This window comes from Argiope bruennichi, chromosome X1 (genome assembly GCF_947563725.1).
Source record: "Argiope bruennichi chromosome X1, qqArgBrue1.1, whole genome shotgun sequence".
NCBI classification, from domain to species: Eukaryota; Metazoa; Arthropoda; class Arachnida; order Araneae; family Araneidae; genus Argiope; species Argiope bruennichi.
The window spans coordinates 69,559,764-69,573,550 of NC_079162.1; positions in this window are offsets into that span (position 1 = coordinate 69,559,764).

Consider the following 13,787-nt stretch of genomic DNA (forward strand, 5'->3'; position numbering starts at 1 on the left):
TTACATCTATTCAAAAAGAAATTTTCTGATTCATTAAAAAATTAATGTTGAATATTCTTTAATTTGATGAATTTTGATATTTAAATTTCAATGTTTTCATGGGAAAAATTAACCACACCTTATTATCTTTGATATGAAATCTGATCTTTCAAAGACAATAATTTTCAAAAACTGATTTCAACTTTCATTGAGTATCTTCTGAATGTATTTTTTGTATTTTTTAGTATTAAAATTTTAATAATATCTGATCACTAGAATATAAAAAAGAATTATTTTCTTCAATTTGATATTAGAGAAATGACATCAAATGATGGAAAATTTGATAATTCGAGTATGTCAAATTTCTATATAAAATATGGCATAATTAGACCAGTAATAAATAAGTAAAGAGGAAATACAATTAAATTAGAATAATCTAACTATTGCATTCTAAGAGTTTTTACAGATGATTATTTTATCTCGATATAAAAGTTTAAAAATTCATTTAACTTATATCAGTAAATGAGTAAAATGATATCATAAAACATAACCAAATACCTTAAAGCTGGTACATCAGTAGATTCATCTCCTCGAGTAGATGGATTCTGTATAAATAAATTTTAATATTAGGATTCGATGGAAAATGAAAAAAAAAAAAAGTTTACTTAAATTACTAAAATGTAGATACCGAAAATTTTACTATAACAAGTTAAGCATTATTTTTCAAAGTTAATAAAATATTATTCTGGGTTACTCTATAGTACAAAAAAAAAGTTTATTTGGTTTTTGCTCCAAATATAGAGATACTTGGCAAATTAAACAGATCGAGTCAGTAGGTTTTGCATTTGTGCGTGTGTGTGTCTCTCTTACAATTAGCACCTGTTCTTCTAAGATATCTTTCTTGCTGTTGTGACAAAAATATCTCAAGTATAGAAAATGTTTTTATAATGCGATTCATAAAATGAACGATCATGCTTTGAAAATGTCTTATCTTCAATAAATTGTTTAGAAACGAAATTAACATGCATTTATTTTACCATAAAAGTTTCAGGAAATAAACCTTGTTTGATAGAATTAAATGAATTTTTTCAAGTCTCAAATTAAAAATACGTAAATAAGAAAAGTCAACTGAAATATAGTAAGGTATAAACTATCAGAAATTAACACAAATGAACGCTGAATGAAGACGAATGAAACTAAAATAATTTTTATTTAGTGCAATTAAGTCTTGAAGGATCATTGAATCTATCTCCGATGACCATGCACAACGTTTATCGTTTATCTGAATTCAATAAATAAATAAATAAAATGTTCTCCGATTTTCCGCTACCGCGATGACGTCGATTCGGTTAAAAATGAATGGTTGATTTTCGATGAGCAAATATTTGGATGGTAATTTTCTGACTTGAAGGAGAATGACCGCCTCCATTTCCCTAGCTCGCCATTCGAAATTTCCTCAATGTGCTAAGGCTCGTATTTACGGATATGTTGAGAATTTTTACGCATTATAAGGATGCACAAAAGAAAAAAAAAATTGACATACAGCAGCATATTGGGAGATAAAAAAACATGAAATTATAAGAGCAGATCAAATGAAAAAAGAACATGAGCCAAACAATGAAATGGCATATTTATTTTTAAAAATAACTTGCAAGATTACACGCGCACTTCGAATTTTAATGTCATCAAACATGATTAAATAGTAAAATATATGTATTATTCAAAACTTCATCCAAAAAAATATCTATTTTAAACTTAATGCATTTATTTAATAAATTTATATCCACTATTTATTCAGAAAATACAAATACCTAAACTTTAAGATAAAGCTTATTTTCTTATTTCATAGTAATAAGAATATAATTTTATTTGCATCAATTGTCTTCTAAATTAAATATATTTCTCTAATTATCAGAATTTTGATTAACTGTCTACGCAATCTAATCCGGATCTGGAATAAAAGTTTCACTGTCAGAGAGCCTTAATCCCTTTAAATCCTTGAAGAAAGCATTCAGCTATATTTTTCCCGTTTAGAATTTTTGGAAAATAAAGAATATTTTAATTCCGAATATGACACCTTTCTACAATTCTATCATGTTCATCAATAATTTTGGGCCGTTTTCATGAGCTCAAAAATTAATAATAATAATTAAAAAAAAGCTGTGCATGATCACCAGAAAAATATTTCGTAATTTAATTTATAATTCAATCAACTAAAAAAACTTAAATGTTATTGGTAATTATTTATAAAATCATTTAAAAGAAAAAAAAAGGAAAATTTCAGAAAACGTAGAAGCGTGCAGCTTACCTGTTCGGAAACGCTTCTTTCAGGAATTTCTATAAATGATAAAAGAATTATTTTTTCAGACTCATTAAAATGCCGATTGAACAAATAATGAGATACAAAAAATTAACACATAATCTTCAAAACAATTTTTCATACATTATATAATTTAATATAAACAATAAATATATGCAAAAATGTTTTATAATTTATGCAATGAATGCATTGATTGTAACTGACTTAGTGCTTATTAATTAATTAATCATAGTTTTTTCTTGTAAGTCTGAAAATTTGAAATCTAGTTGTATTTCAAGAAGGCATGATAAACCTCACCCATCGATATGGCAAATGTTTGTATTGCGATTAGGCGAATAATAAATGTGACTGTATACAAAATTTTGCAATTCCTTTCATCTTATTCTATACTTTTTCATGGTTTATCAGAGGTGGAAAAGAAATCCGACCTTCGTAATTGTAAAAATATATATATATATATCTTTAAAAAATGCTTTTAAAAAGATATTGACAAAAAGAAAATACTAATTTTTTTATAATCCTATAATTTTAATACTAATTTTTAAATCGTAGAAGCGCGAGGTACACAAACTAATAAGCGAAAGATAAGCACCATCATGTATATCACAAGAAACGAAAAAACTTTGTTTATAAAAGTCAATTCGAAAGCGGTGTCCAGGGGAATTTTTTCAAGTTTAAATATATGAAATTTGCCTCGGAGGTAATTCTAATGGGACTCAATACACTTCGAATTCCGAATTTTAAACTTTAATTCTGGAATGTATTATTTAATATTTCGTTTAACTTCTTTCTCGACTAGATGATTAATGACCTAGCATGTCACATATCTGCATAACACAGATGTAGCAAGAAGCCAAATGAGGATTATTGTTTCAAGTATCATTTCTCCAGCAATTTCCTGTGGATATTGTTAATCATTTAAATAACTTTAAGTAAATATGTTGCTAAATTCTAAAAAAAAATCTATTTATTTAGGTTGGATAAATCCTTGATAGAAATTCTATATAATTCATAGGAAAATAAATATATTTGCAAACAATAAACATACAAATAATTATTGTCCATTTTCAGACACTGCATATAACGTGATGGATGCCACCATTTACATTTTGAATAGATAATTTATTGTTATTAAGAGATTTCAAAATTTTATATTTTCTCATCAGCAGTGATTTAATATTTTTAATATGAGCAGTCACTAAATTTTAAATCAGAAAAATTAATTCCAATAAAATTTTAACTTTAGTAATAATTTCGAATCATCTGAATTGTTTTAAAAAATATCAACAAACCTGGAAAATTTATAAATTGTTTCACGAATCGTTTTCTTGGCGGTTGTCCTATGAAGAAGATCAAAAATAAGTTTTAAATTTATGTTTAAATAATTAAAATATATATTAAATTTCATTTCATATATATATATATATATATATATATATATATATATATATATATATATATATATATATATATAAAGAATGAATTACGTATAGAAAGAGGACAAAAACACTTACCAGGTGAATCCTCTTTTTCTACCTCGACTAGACGAATTGGAATCGGTAATCTGGTAAATAAAAGAGAAAAAGTTGCTTTGTATTTTAAAACCATTCACATGGAAGAACTTTATTCCCCTTCGCATAAAGATTCTAATTTTCCAAACCCGATACTGTAAACATATTGCTCCGTTTTAAAAATCTATGGTGAAACAAAGTAGTTGAGCTCATTTTCAGCGCCATAACAAAGATTTAAGCATATGTAATTCTGACACGTACTGTGATGAATCCAAGTTTATGAATCCAAGTTTGAAAAATTCAGCATTGTTTAAACACTCGGTATATTTCATCTTTTCAACTGAACCTACACGTAGAGTGGATAAGCAAACATTTGCATTTAGTCGAGAAATTTGGACCGATTTCTCTACCGGCAATACTGTTTCTCACATGATTCATGATAATGAAAATAAGTAGAATTCAATAATAAATTTCGATACAAAAAATTTAGTATCCTCTAAAAAAATTCCGATTTTGTATAGTATTCGTTAATGTAGGTTGTCATTCTCAGCTCAGAATTACATATTGCACGGTGTAGCAACAACAACAGCAAAAGAAGTGCTCTAATTGCCCAACTTTCTTGGAGAAATAATGAAATACGTTTTCACAAAAACTGATTTTTCCTTTAAAGTTATGTAATTTCACATGATTTATGATAGTCAGGGTTCTACTTAGCCTAATAGGGGCCACGGCCAAAAACTGATTTGGGCCGATCCCTCTAAATTTACGAAGTATAGATTTTCGTAATAAATCCATAAGTATAGAATAATCTATGAAATATGGATTAATGAAGAAGCTAACATAAAACTGACAGATTTTTTACTGTACTGATATTTTGTGAAAAAAAAGTACATGAAAGAAGGAAACGTAAAATAAACTTTGTATTCGATTTGGGGGCACCCTTCTGATGTGGAGGCTTAGGGCAACTGCCCCGTATGCCCCTGCCTTAGTCAGGCTCTGATAATAGTGCAAATAACTATGTTTAACTGATCAATTTTTATAGAAAAAATAGTTTGCTTTTGTGATCTATCCAAATGAAAAAAACTTTGCACAGAATCCGTTTAAGTAGTTTTTATCTTCAGAATTACGTATGACGCGGTGCAGCAACCAAAATCTAACAACAACCAGGCAGAAAAAATCATTCCAAAAGGAAATGCTTTAATTGTCCAAATTGTAATACAGAATAATGGAGTAATTTAAAAAAAAAAAGATGTCAATTTCAACAAAATTGCGCATTTCATATTAATATTTTGCAATAACAAGATTATATATATATATATATATATATATATATATATATAGAATTCGCTAGATATTGAAAAATATAATTCGTCAGAAAAGAGACTCCATGAAGAAACATGCGCTTGGGGAGAGATTAAAACTTCTACTTGTCCTTAGACAATACAGATCACAGGGACCCTATTCCAATCTCGAACTTCCAACCTAAATATTTTTTATTAATCTAAATTATCTTTGTAAAAAGTTATATGTAGAAACTTGTAATAAATTGAAGAAATATTTAATTACACGGCCCTTTTGAGAGAATTGGTTTCAGTACTTCTCATATACAAAATTTCAAATAAAAATAACTTTTTAAGAAAATAGTAAAATTCTAATTTTGAGCACTATCTAAATTATTTTAAATAATGGAATCAAACAATTTAAAAATATAAAGCAATGTTTCTTATGTTTCCAAACAGCACAACATAAAACTTGCAAAATATAATTCATTAGAAACTTTAAAATAATGTTTTAGCATTTCAATCGTTACTTGAGTTGAAGTTAAAACATTTCGAATGCATGGCCTTTGTAATTTGAATGAAAACATATAACTAATATACTCAGGAAATATCGAAATTTTCAGGGACCCCTACCCCAATTATACGAAGCCCGGAGAAAGTTGACAACTTTTCTTATTTGATAATCCAGGATTGATGCGCTGATGAAAAGAAGTGCTTATTCGCTCTACTACGAGCATTATGAAACATGGAGATTACATTAACATTCTTAAATTCTCCCACCTTTGTGTTTCTCAGAATTGTATGCGTAGCGGGATTCACGCCTTTTGAAATTCTCGTCATGCCTTACTCAGAGAATGAAAATAAATAGAGTCAGTAAGAGAAAGTAGATATAGTTCACCTCATCAGAGAAAATATAGTGGTTATTTACACATTTTTTAAACAATGGGACAAGAAAATTTTTAAAAAGCGAATATTAGGTAGTACAGATTTCTGACTATAAATTATTATTTGAAACGAGAAATATCGTCTCCTACTTTTAGATTTATTTTTCTTTGAAAATGCGAATATAAATATGTTCTGAATTCAAGGATAGGTTATTAAGTTTTCCGACGAGAAATATTCATATTCTATGATTATTAAATGCTGTGAAATGCTTAGTATTAAAATCATTGTGAGTAAAATACGTAATATTATTAATTTAAAAAAAATGGAAGAATCGTCAGTCACTACTTCTACATGAAAAGAAGGCTCCAAACGAAAGTTTGAAAAAAGTAGTACTGCTTCAAATATTTATTAAACAAAATCGATGGTAACCAGTTAAACTCCGCCATCGCAGATACCGTTTACAAAATCTTTAAGTACATCTGAAGAAACCATAAATAAAATAATAAGTCATGATTTACAATTTTAAAAAAGAGCACAAAAATTAACTTTTATCGCCTTTTGCTGAGGTATACTGCTCAACGCAAAAAAATTAGTAAAACCCTGTATGAAAACTATTTTACCGGAGATAAATGGAAATACATCGCGATCTCTGACTAAGTCTAGGACTTAACTAAACGGCTGCAGCAAAAAAACATCTTTTTATAGAATTGTAAATGAAGAAACAGAATGTATCAACCTGGCTCCATTAACGAAAAAAAAATTTCAGCAAGGGATTTATGATTATGGCACAGGTTTCTAACAATGCAAAATTAGAAACAAGCAGAGTGGAGAAAAATGTTAAAATTCGTTTCTTGTATTGTCAAGAAAAAGTTTTAAGTGCGATATTTAACTCCGAAATTCCACTTCTATATTGCAATGACATTCAAAGTGTCAGAATAAAAAATGACTATCAAATTGAACATTTTAAAAAATGTTCTTCCAATTTAAACATTAATAATATGACCCAAAAACAGATCTAAATATGTGTAAACACCTTCTGTAGATGAGAATCTTACAATTTGGAGCCCATAATTTTACTATTTATACAGATAAGCATAAAGTGGGTTTTTCATTTAGTAACAGCCATGGATTCTGTGCCATGCTTGTTGCGAAATTTTTAATTTGAAAAGAAATATGCTAAAAGTAATCGGTTTTTAAGGTTTGAATTTTTTGATAATAAACCTTATCTAACATTATATTAAGAGAGACAAGCAACAATTAATGATTATAGTTGTATGAAACAGAATAAAACATCAAAAATCAGAAAAATATTATCCGATATGTGGCAACTGTAAAGAAGATAACGCATTTCTTATTTTCGTTGGAGGAAAAAGGTGTTATGCATTCCAAAATTTGAATATGCATGCATGTTTCATTTCATGTTGAGTAACACATCATCGAATTATTAATATAATATATGCAACATCAATATAATATATGTCAGCAATAAATAAAATATACCAAAATATTAAAATATTTTAACAATATCAGTTACCTCTTGTACATATCAGTTAGTCGGCGCGGCAATTTCTTTCTTTCTGGAGATTTTTTCGGTTTAACCTTAAAAAAATGAATTAATAATTAATCATATTTTTGCGTGAAACACAAATTAAATATGTTATATAAATTGTCAAAAAATGTTAATACTCGAAAATATTCGGGTAACAAGTTGAAACTATTGTGTCTTGCATCACAAATTGCTCCTTTGATAAGAGCTACTAAAATGTATCTGAGAGTTCAAATACCTCAAACAGTATTCATCAGCACTTAGAAGAAAGTAAAGTTTATATATTCAGTTATGGAACTGATTTTGTGCTTCATAAAAAGTTCATTATCGAAATTCATACAGTTCATTATTCGAAATTTTATTTGACCACTACATTTTTAAAGTCCCAATAAGGCAAGTAGTTCTGGAGGCATTTAATTTCGGCTCTTGTGATTTAATACATTACTAAATTTTACCACAGTAAAGAAGGAATGTTAATACTGTTGCATTAATTACATTTAATTGTCCGCACTGCTTATATTTGATAGTATCACTGTTTTAAAAGAATTATGGATCTTTTCAAGTGATGGCAATTCACACCATTCCATTTTCGGTTTATTCTTCATGCCCAGTCTTTCATGATCGCTACCTTCGATAAATTGGGTGCCATAACCTCTCAGTAAACAGCGAAGCAACCTATGCACCTCTGAGAGCACCTAATTAATTATCTGCGTGAATTTCCAATGCACCTAATTTCCTTTTGATCCATTTCGACCGGAAGAAAATTAGACCGAGTTCGATGTAGAAAAAATTACTATTCATGCCATGTAAATTTTCATTAAGTTTTCGCATTCGTGACGAATTCTGAGAATGTCTGCTCTCTATTACCATCACGTATTCGTGTGCCTGTATGGTTATCGCGGTCCCAAGCTACAACTTATTGAAGACAACTAGTTAAAATTTCCTTTCACCAGACTTTCTACTTTCACTAATTAATGCAATTAAGTCTTGAAGGATCATTGAATCTATCTCCGATGACCATGCACAACGTCTTCCGTGCACTGTAAATCTGAATTCAAAAAATAAATTAATTAAATGTTCTCCGATTTTCCGCTCCCGTGATGACGTCGATTCGGCATATTTTATAAAATAAAGTGTTCAAAAGTCTCAAACATTTTAGATCTTTACTAGAATTAGTTTGACATTTCTTTTACTCCCCAAAAATTACACTTATGAAATAATTTCATCTAGATGATAATAGACGGCAACAAGGTTAGATAACCTTTAGTTATGGTCCGGGTTATTAAATTAAGATATTATTTATTACTTGTGTATAAAGTAATTCTTATTTTCCTTGCCTAAAAAAGAAAAAATCTGTTCGCCGACGTTACAACGTAAATTTGTGATTCTAGTTTTATTGCAATCAATTAAAGACAAGTATTAATCAACAATCTTTTAAAAATTCATGCCAAAGAAAAAAAAATCCAGTAATGTACATGCATTTGACTTACCGATCTTTTCCTCTTACTTATTGGTTTCTCAGTGGTTTTTTGTATCTTTAAGTTTGGTTCTTTTGAGCTTCCCGGAACTGTAAAGGTGAAATATATATATATATATATATATATATATATACTTTAATTAAGAGAATTAAAAGTGTATAAATTGCGCAAAAAGAAAATATATATATATATCCTTAAAATAATTTATATGCAGTTTAATTAAAGATACTAAAATGTTTAAAATGTTGAAGCAATTAGATCAGGAACCTGTTAGATGAAGGAAGGTGCGGGGATTTTTCCTTTATTCAATTCGTCAATTATTAGCCGTGGAGGGAATTCGCGTTCGTAAATTACTAAAGACTGCAGACGTTCGATGTTTTATTCACCGCATAAGGTCGACTGTCACTCTAAGCTTGCATCGCTCTTACAATCTCCACTTCCCTCTATGAAATGATCGATTTATTACTAAAGAAGTATTCATTTTATTCATGCCCTTATATCAACGTTTCATAAATTTTCTGAGAATTTATCTTTTGTTAAATCAAAGATTTCATGTTATATCCTTTTCATCGATCATCCTCCACTGAACATTTTTATCTTTAATTTTTCCATGTAACTTTTGATAATTCAGAATTTTATCGCTTGATGTAAGACCAAATTATGTTTTCAGCACGCTTGCTTTTAATACAAAATATAATAAAGGGGAGGGGGTCAAAAATACTAAAATGTAGGTGTTGTGAACATAAAACGTGTTTAAATGTTTCCAATCATCTGAAATTATAAGTTGAAATATCTGAATAAGTTTGTCATTTTTATATAGCACGTTAATCGCTTCCTTCAGTTTTATTGGATGACGTGTTATTTGAGCTTTTCCGAGTAACTTCCAATCATTTCAAACTGTCAGCTAAAATATCTGAACAGGTTTGCCATTTTTATAGCACGTTAATTTCTTCTTTCAGTTTTATTGGTTGATGTATTAATAAATGCCTTTTAACAACAATGACGATAGGATTAATTACATAAGGTGCTAATCACTATTTTAAAAACTGTTAACTCGTTCAAAATATTTTGTGTAAACATATGCTATTTATATTTTTAGATAGACTATGTCATCATAATATTTTCTAACATCCTACAAATGATAGCGACGCGAAATTTCAGCTTTTAAATATAAGGTATTTTACATAGTAACCTAAATTTGTAAGTTACACTTTTTAATAAATTTATTCTAATGTAAATCAAGAATAATTTATCAAAGACTTGAATCCCTTATTTTAGTTTTAAATATTAAAACTAAACTAAACCAATTTCAATTTGAATAATAGCTTTTGATTTATTGTATTGATTTTTAAGGATACATTTTTCGTCTTTCTAAGTGTTAACACTTCAGTGTTTGCCATCTGCAACGGCGTTTTATGTATAGGGGCTGCGTAACATAAATTTGATCCACAACTTTTTCACAATATAAATTTAATTAGTATTATTTAACCGTACGCATGATATTTAAATCCGTCAATATTCAAACGCATTTTTCCTGTTTAGATTTTTCTGTCACCAGGAAGAAAATCTAGAAAAAACATTATATCCACCTTTTTAAAGGGAGAAAATTTCTTAATTGCCTCCTTTTTCTCTCAGTCCCTATTTTCTTCTGTAATACATGTTCATTAACATTGCAACCGTTTTTTCTTTCTCGTATACGTAGAATGTATGTATAGTAATCGTCAAAAAATTCGAACTCGAGATTCTGACGAATCTAAACATTTTAGACCTCCATGAGTTCGAAAAACACATTTTCGTTAAATAACATCAGATTTGAAACATAAAATTAAAATCTATAGTCTAGATATTTATTAAATTGTGAGCCAAATCCAAAAGGGGTGACCGTCTACCGGTCTGTCCTTTTAGAAATATTTAAAAACGATACCCAAAAACGCTTCAATATATCAAACTTGATATGTGATTTCAAGACTACAAGTGTAATTTTGTGTCACATTTTGGTTTCAATTGGTTGGGAAAAACGCATCTGGAACACAAATTCGATTTTCATATACGGTTATCCGCATACCAGGGATTAGTCGCGAAATAACTCGTCTAAGATGACAAAATAGATTCAGTAAACATGATAAATTCATGTCAAAGATATTACGTAACTATTGTACGACGATGCTATGCAAGGTGTTTTCTGGGATAACACCTTCATTAGAGAGTGCGCGAGAAAGTTTTGGGGAGACCACTTCTGCTGGTTCTATCATAAAGTTATAACAGAAAAAGATACTACAAATATTAGAAACGATGTTTTAAGCGTTTATCCACTGAAGAAAATTTTTTCGATGGTATTTAATTTAAAAGTAAATAACAAAATGAAAAATAATTGATGGAAAATAATTAATTGAAAATATCGCACAATGAAATTTTTCTTTAAAGCAAACACGAAAAAATTTCATACAACAGTTTTATCTTTACACTTCATAATTTTTTTTTCTTCAATCGCTTACCAAGTGTGGATTATCTTAACTAATTATTAAATTATCCAAAATTATTAAAATAAGCAAAATTTAATTATATAGAAATATTTGCTGCACACCATAGCAAGACAAATTACAGTACCCTGAAGATGCACAAGAATGATGATTGCGAGGATAAAGAAAAATGAATATTTTATTACTGAAAATTCAAGAAGAATTATAATGTTAAATGGGAATGTTATGGACATTCGAATATTCTCTAATTTATTAAGTGTTCCTTGGAGTAAAGAAATTCATTAAGAGTTACTCTTCAATAGAATTAGTTCTAAATTACTCATGGTAATACATTTTCAGATTTCTGCAGTAAAATATGATTCTAGAATTTGTGATTAGTTATTTGATAATTTTTAAACTTTTAGTATTGACTAACAAAAACGAAATTCTGGTGTCATAAACTCAACAAAAATTAAAAACATAATGTCATTTGCATGTATAACAGTTTATTGTATGCAACGCTTTAAACTAAAACTCTAAACAGCAAAATGTCTATGGAAAAAATTGGAATAAAAAAAGCCTCTAGATGGCCGTGTAACATTGATTAATAGCTTACTGAGGCTATATTAAGGAAAATAGAAATAGAAATAAGCGACAAAATGTCTACTTACTATCATCATGTTCACTTGAAATTCCTTGTTGAGAAGGCCCTGGATTATTCCCTTCCGGAAGTGAAGTGATATTTCCTTCACTATAAAAATTTATATTATGCAATTATTTGATCTGCTTAAATATTAATTTCATCTTTAATTTTAATGGAAAAAATGTGCTGTTCTAAGAAAGTAAAACGAACTTAAGCCTCCGAAATAAAAGTTGAATTGAATTTACCGAAAAATGAAAAATAACGTATATTTCATCATTTTGAAAATTATTAAAAATAAGGTTTTCTTTAAAATAAAACCTTTATATTTAAAAGACAGAGTTCACATTTTGAATGTGATTTTTATGTGTGCATGTCATTTTTCAAAAAGTTCTTTGCATCCGAGTGCATTTTCTATCTATTTTAAATCTGTCTATTCTTTACTTATTAAAGAAAATACTTCTTTCTGGCATTTCTGTGTTTAATAAAGAATAACTAAAATTTTTCTACTTTTCTTGATGTTGTCCCTGCAGGACTTAATTAAACTTTGGAAAAATAAAAATTTTTGGAACTAAATATGGTTTTACATCTATTCAAAAAGATATTTTCTGATTCATTAAAAAATTAATGTTGAATATGCTTTAATTTGATGAATTTTAATATTTAAATTTTAATGTTTTCATGGGAAAAATTAACCACACCTTATTATTTTTGATATGAAATCTGATCTTTCAAAGACAATAATTTTCAAAATCATTCAAAGTGTCAGAATAAAAAATGACTATCAAATTGAACATTTTAAAAAAATGTTCTTCCAATTTAAACATTAATAATATGACCCGAAAACAGATCTAAATATGTGTAAACACCTTCTGTAGATGAGAATCCTACAATTTGGAGCCCATAATTTTACTATTTATACAGATAAGCATAAAGTGGGTTTTTCATTTAGTAACAGCCATGGATTCTGTGCCATGTTTGTTGCGAAATTTTTAATTTGAAAAGAAATATGCTAAAAGTAATCGGTTTTTAAGGTTTGAATTTTTTGATAATAAACCTTATCTAACATTATATTAAGAGAGACAAGCAACAATTAATGATTATAGTTGTATAAAACAGAATAAAACATCAAAAATCAGAAAAATATTATCCGATATGTGGCAACTGTAAAGAAGATAACGCATTTCTTATTTTCGTTGGAGAAAAAAAGTGTTATGCATTCCAAAATTTGAATATGCATGCATGTTTCATTTCATGTTGAGTAACACATCATCGAATTATTAATATAATATATGCAACATCAATATAATATATGTCAGCAATAAATAAAATATACCAAAATATTAAAATATTTTAACAATATCAGTTACCTGTTGTACATATCAGTTAGTCGGCGCGGCAATTTCTTTCTTTCTGGAGATTTTTTCGGTTTAACCTTAAAAAAATGAATTAATAATTAATCATATTTTTGCGTGAAACACAAATTAAATATGTTATATAAATTGTCAAAAAATGTTAATACTCGAAAATTTTCGGGTAACAAGTTGAAACTATTGTGTCTTGCATCACAAATTGCTCCCTTGATAAGAGCTACTAAAATGTATCTGAGAGTTCAAATACCTCAAACAGTATTCATCAGCACTTAGAAGAAAGTAAAGTTTATATATTCAGTTATGGAACTGATTTTGT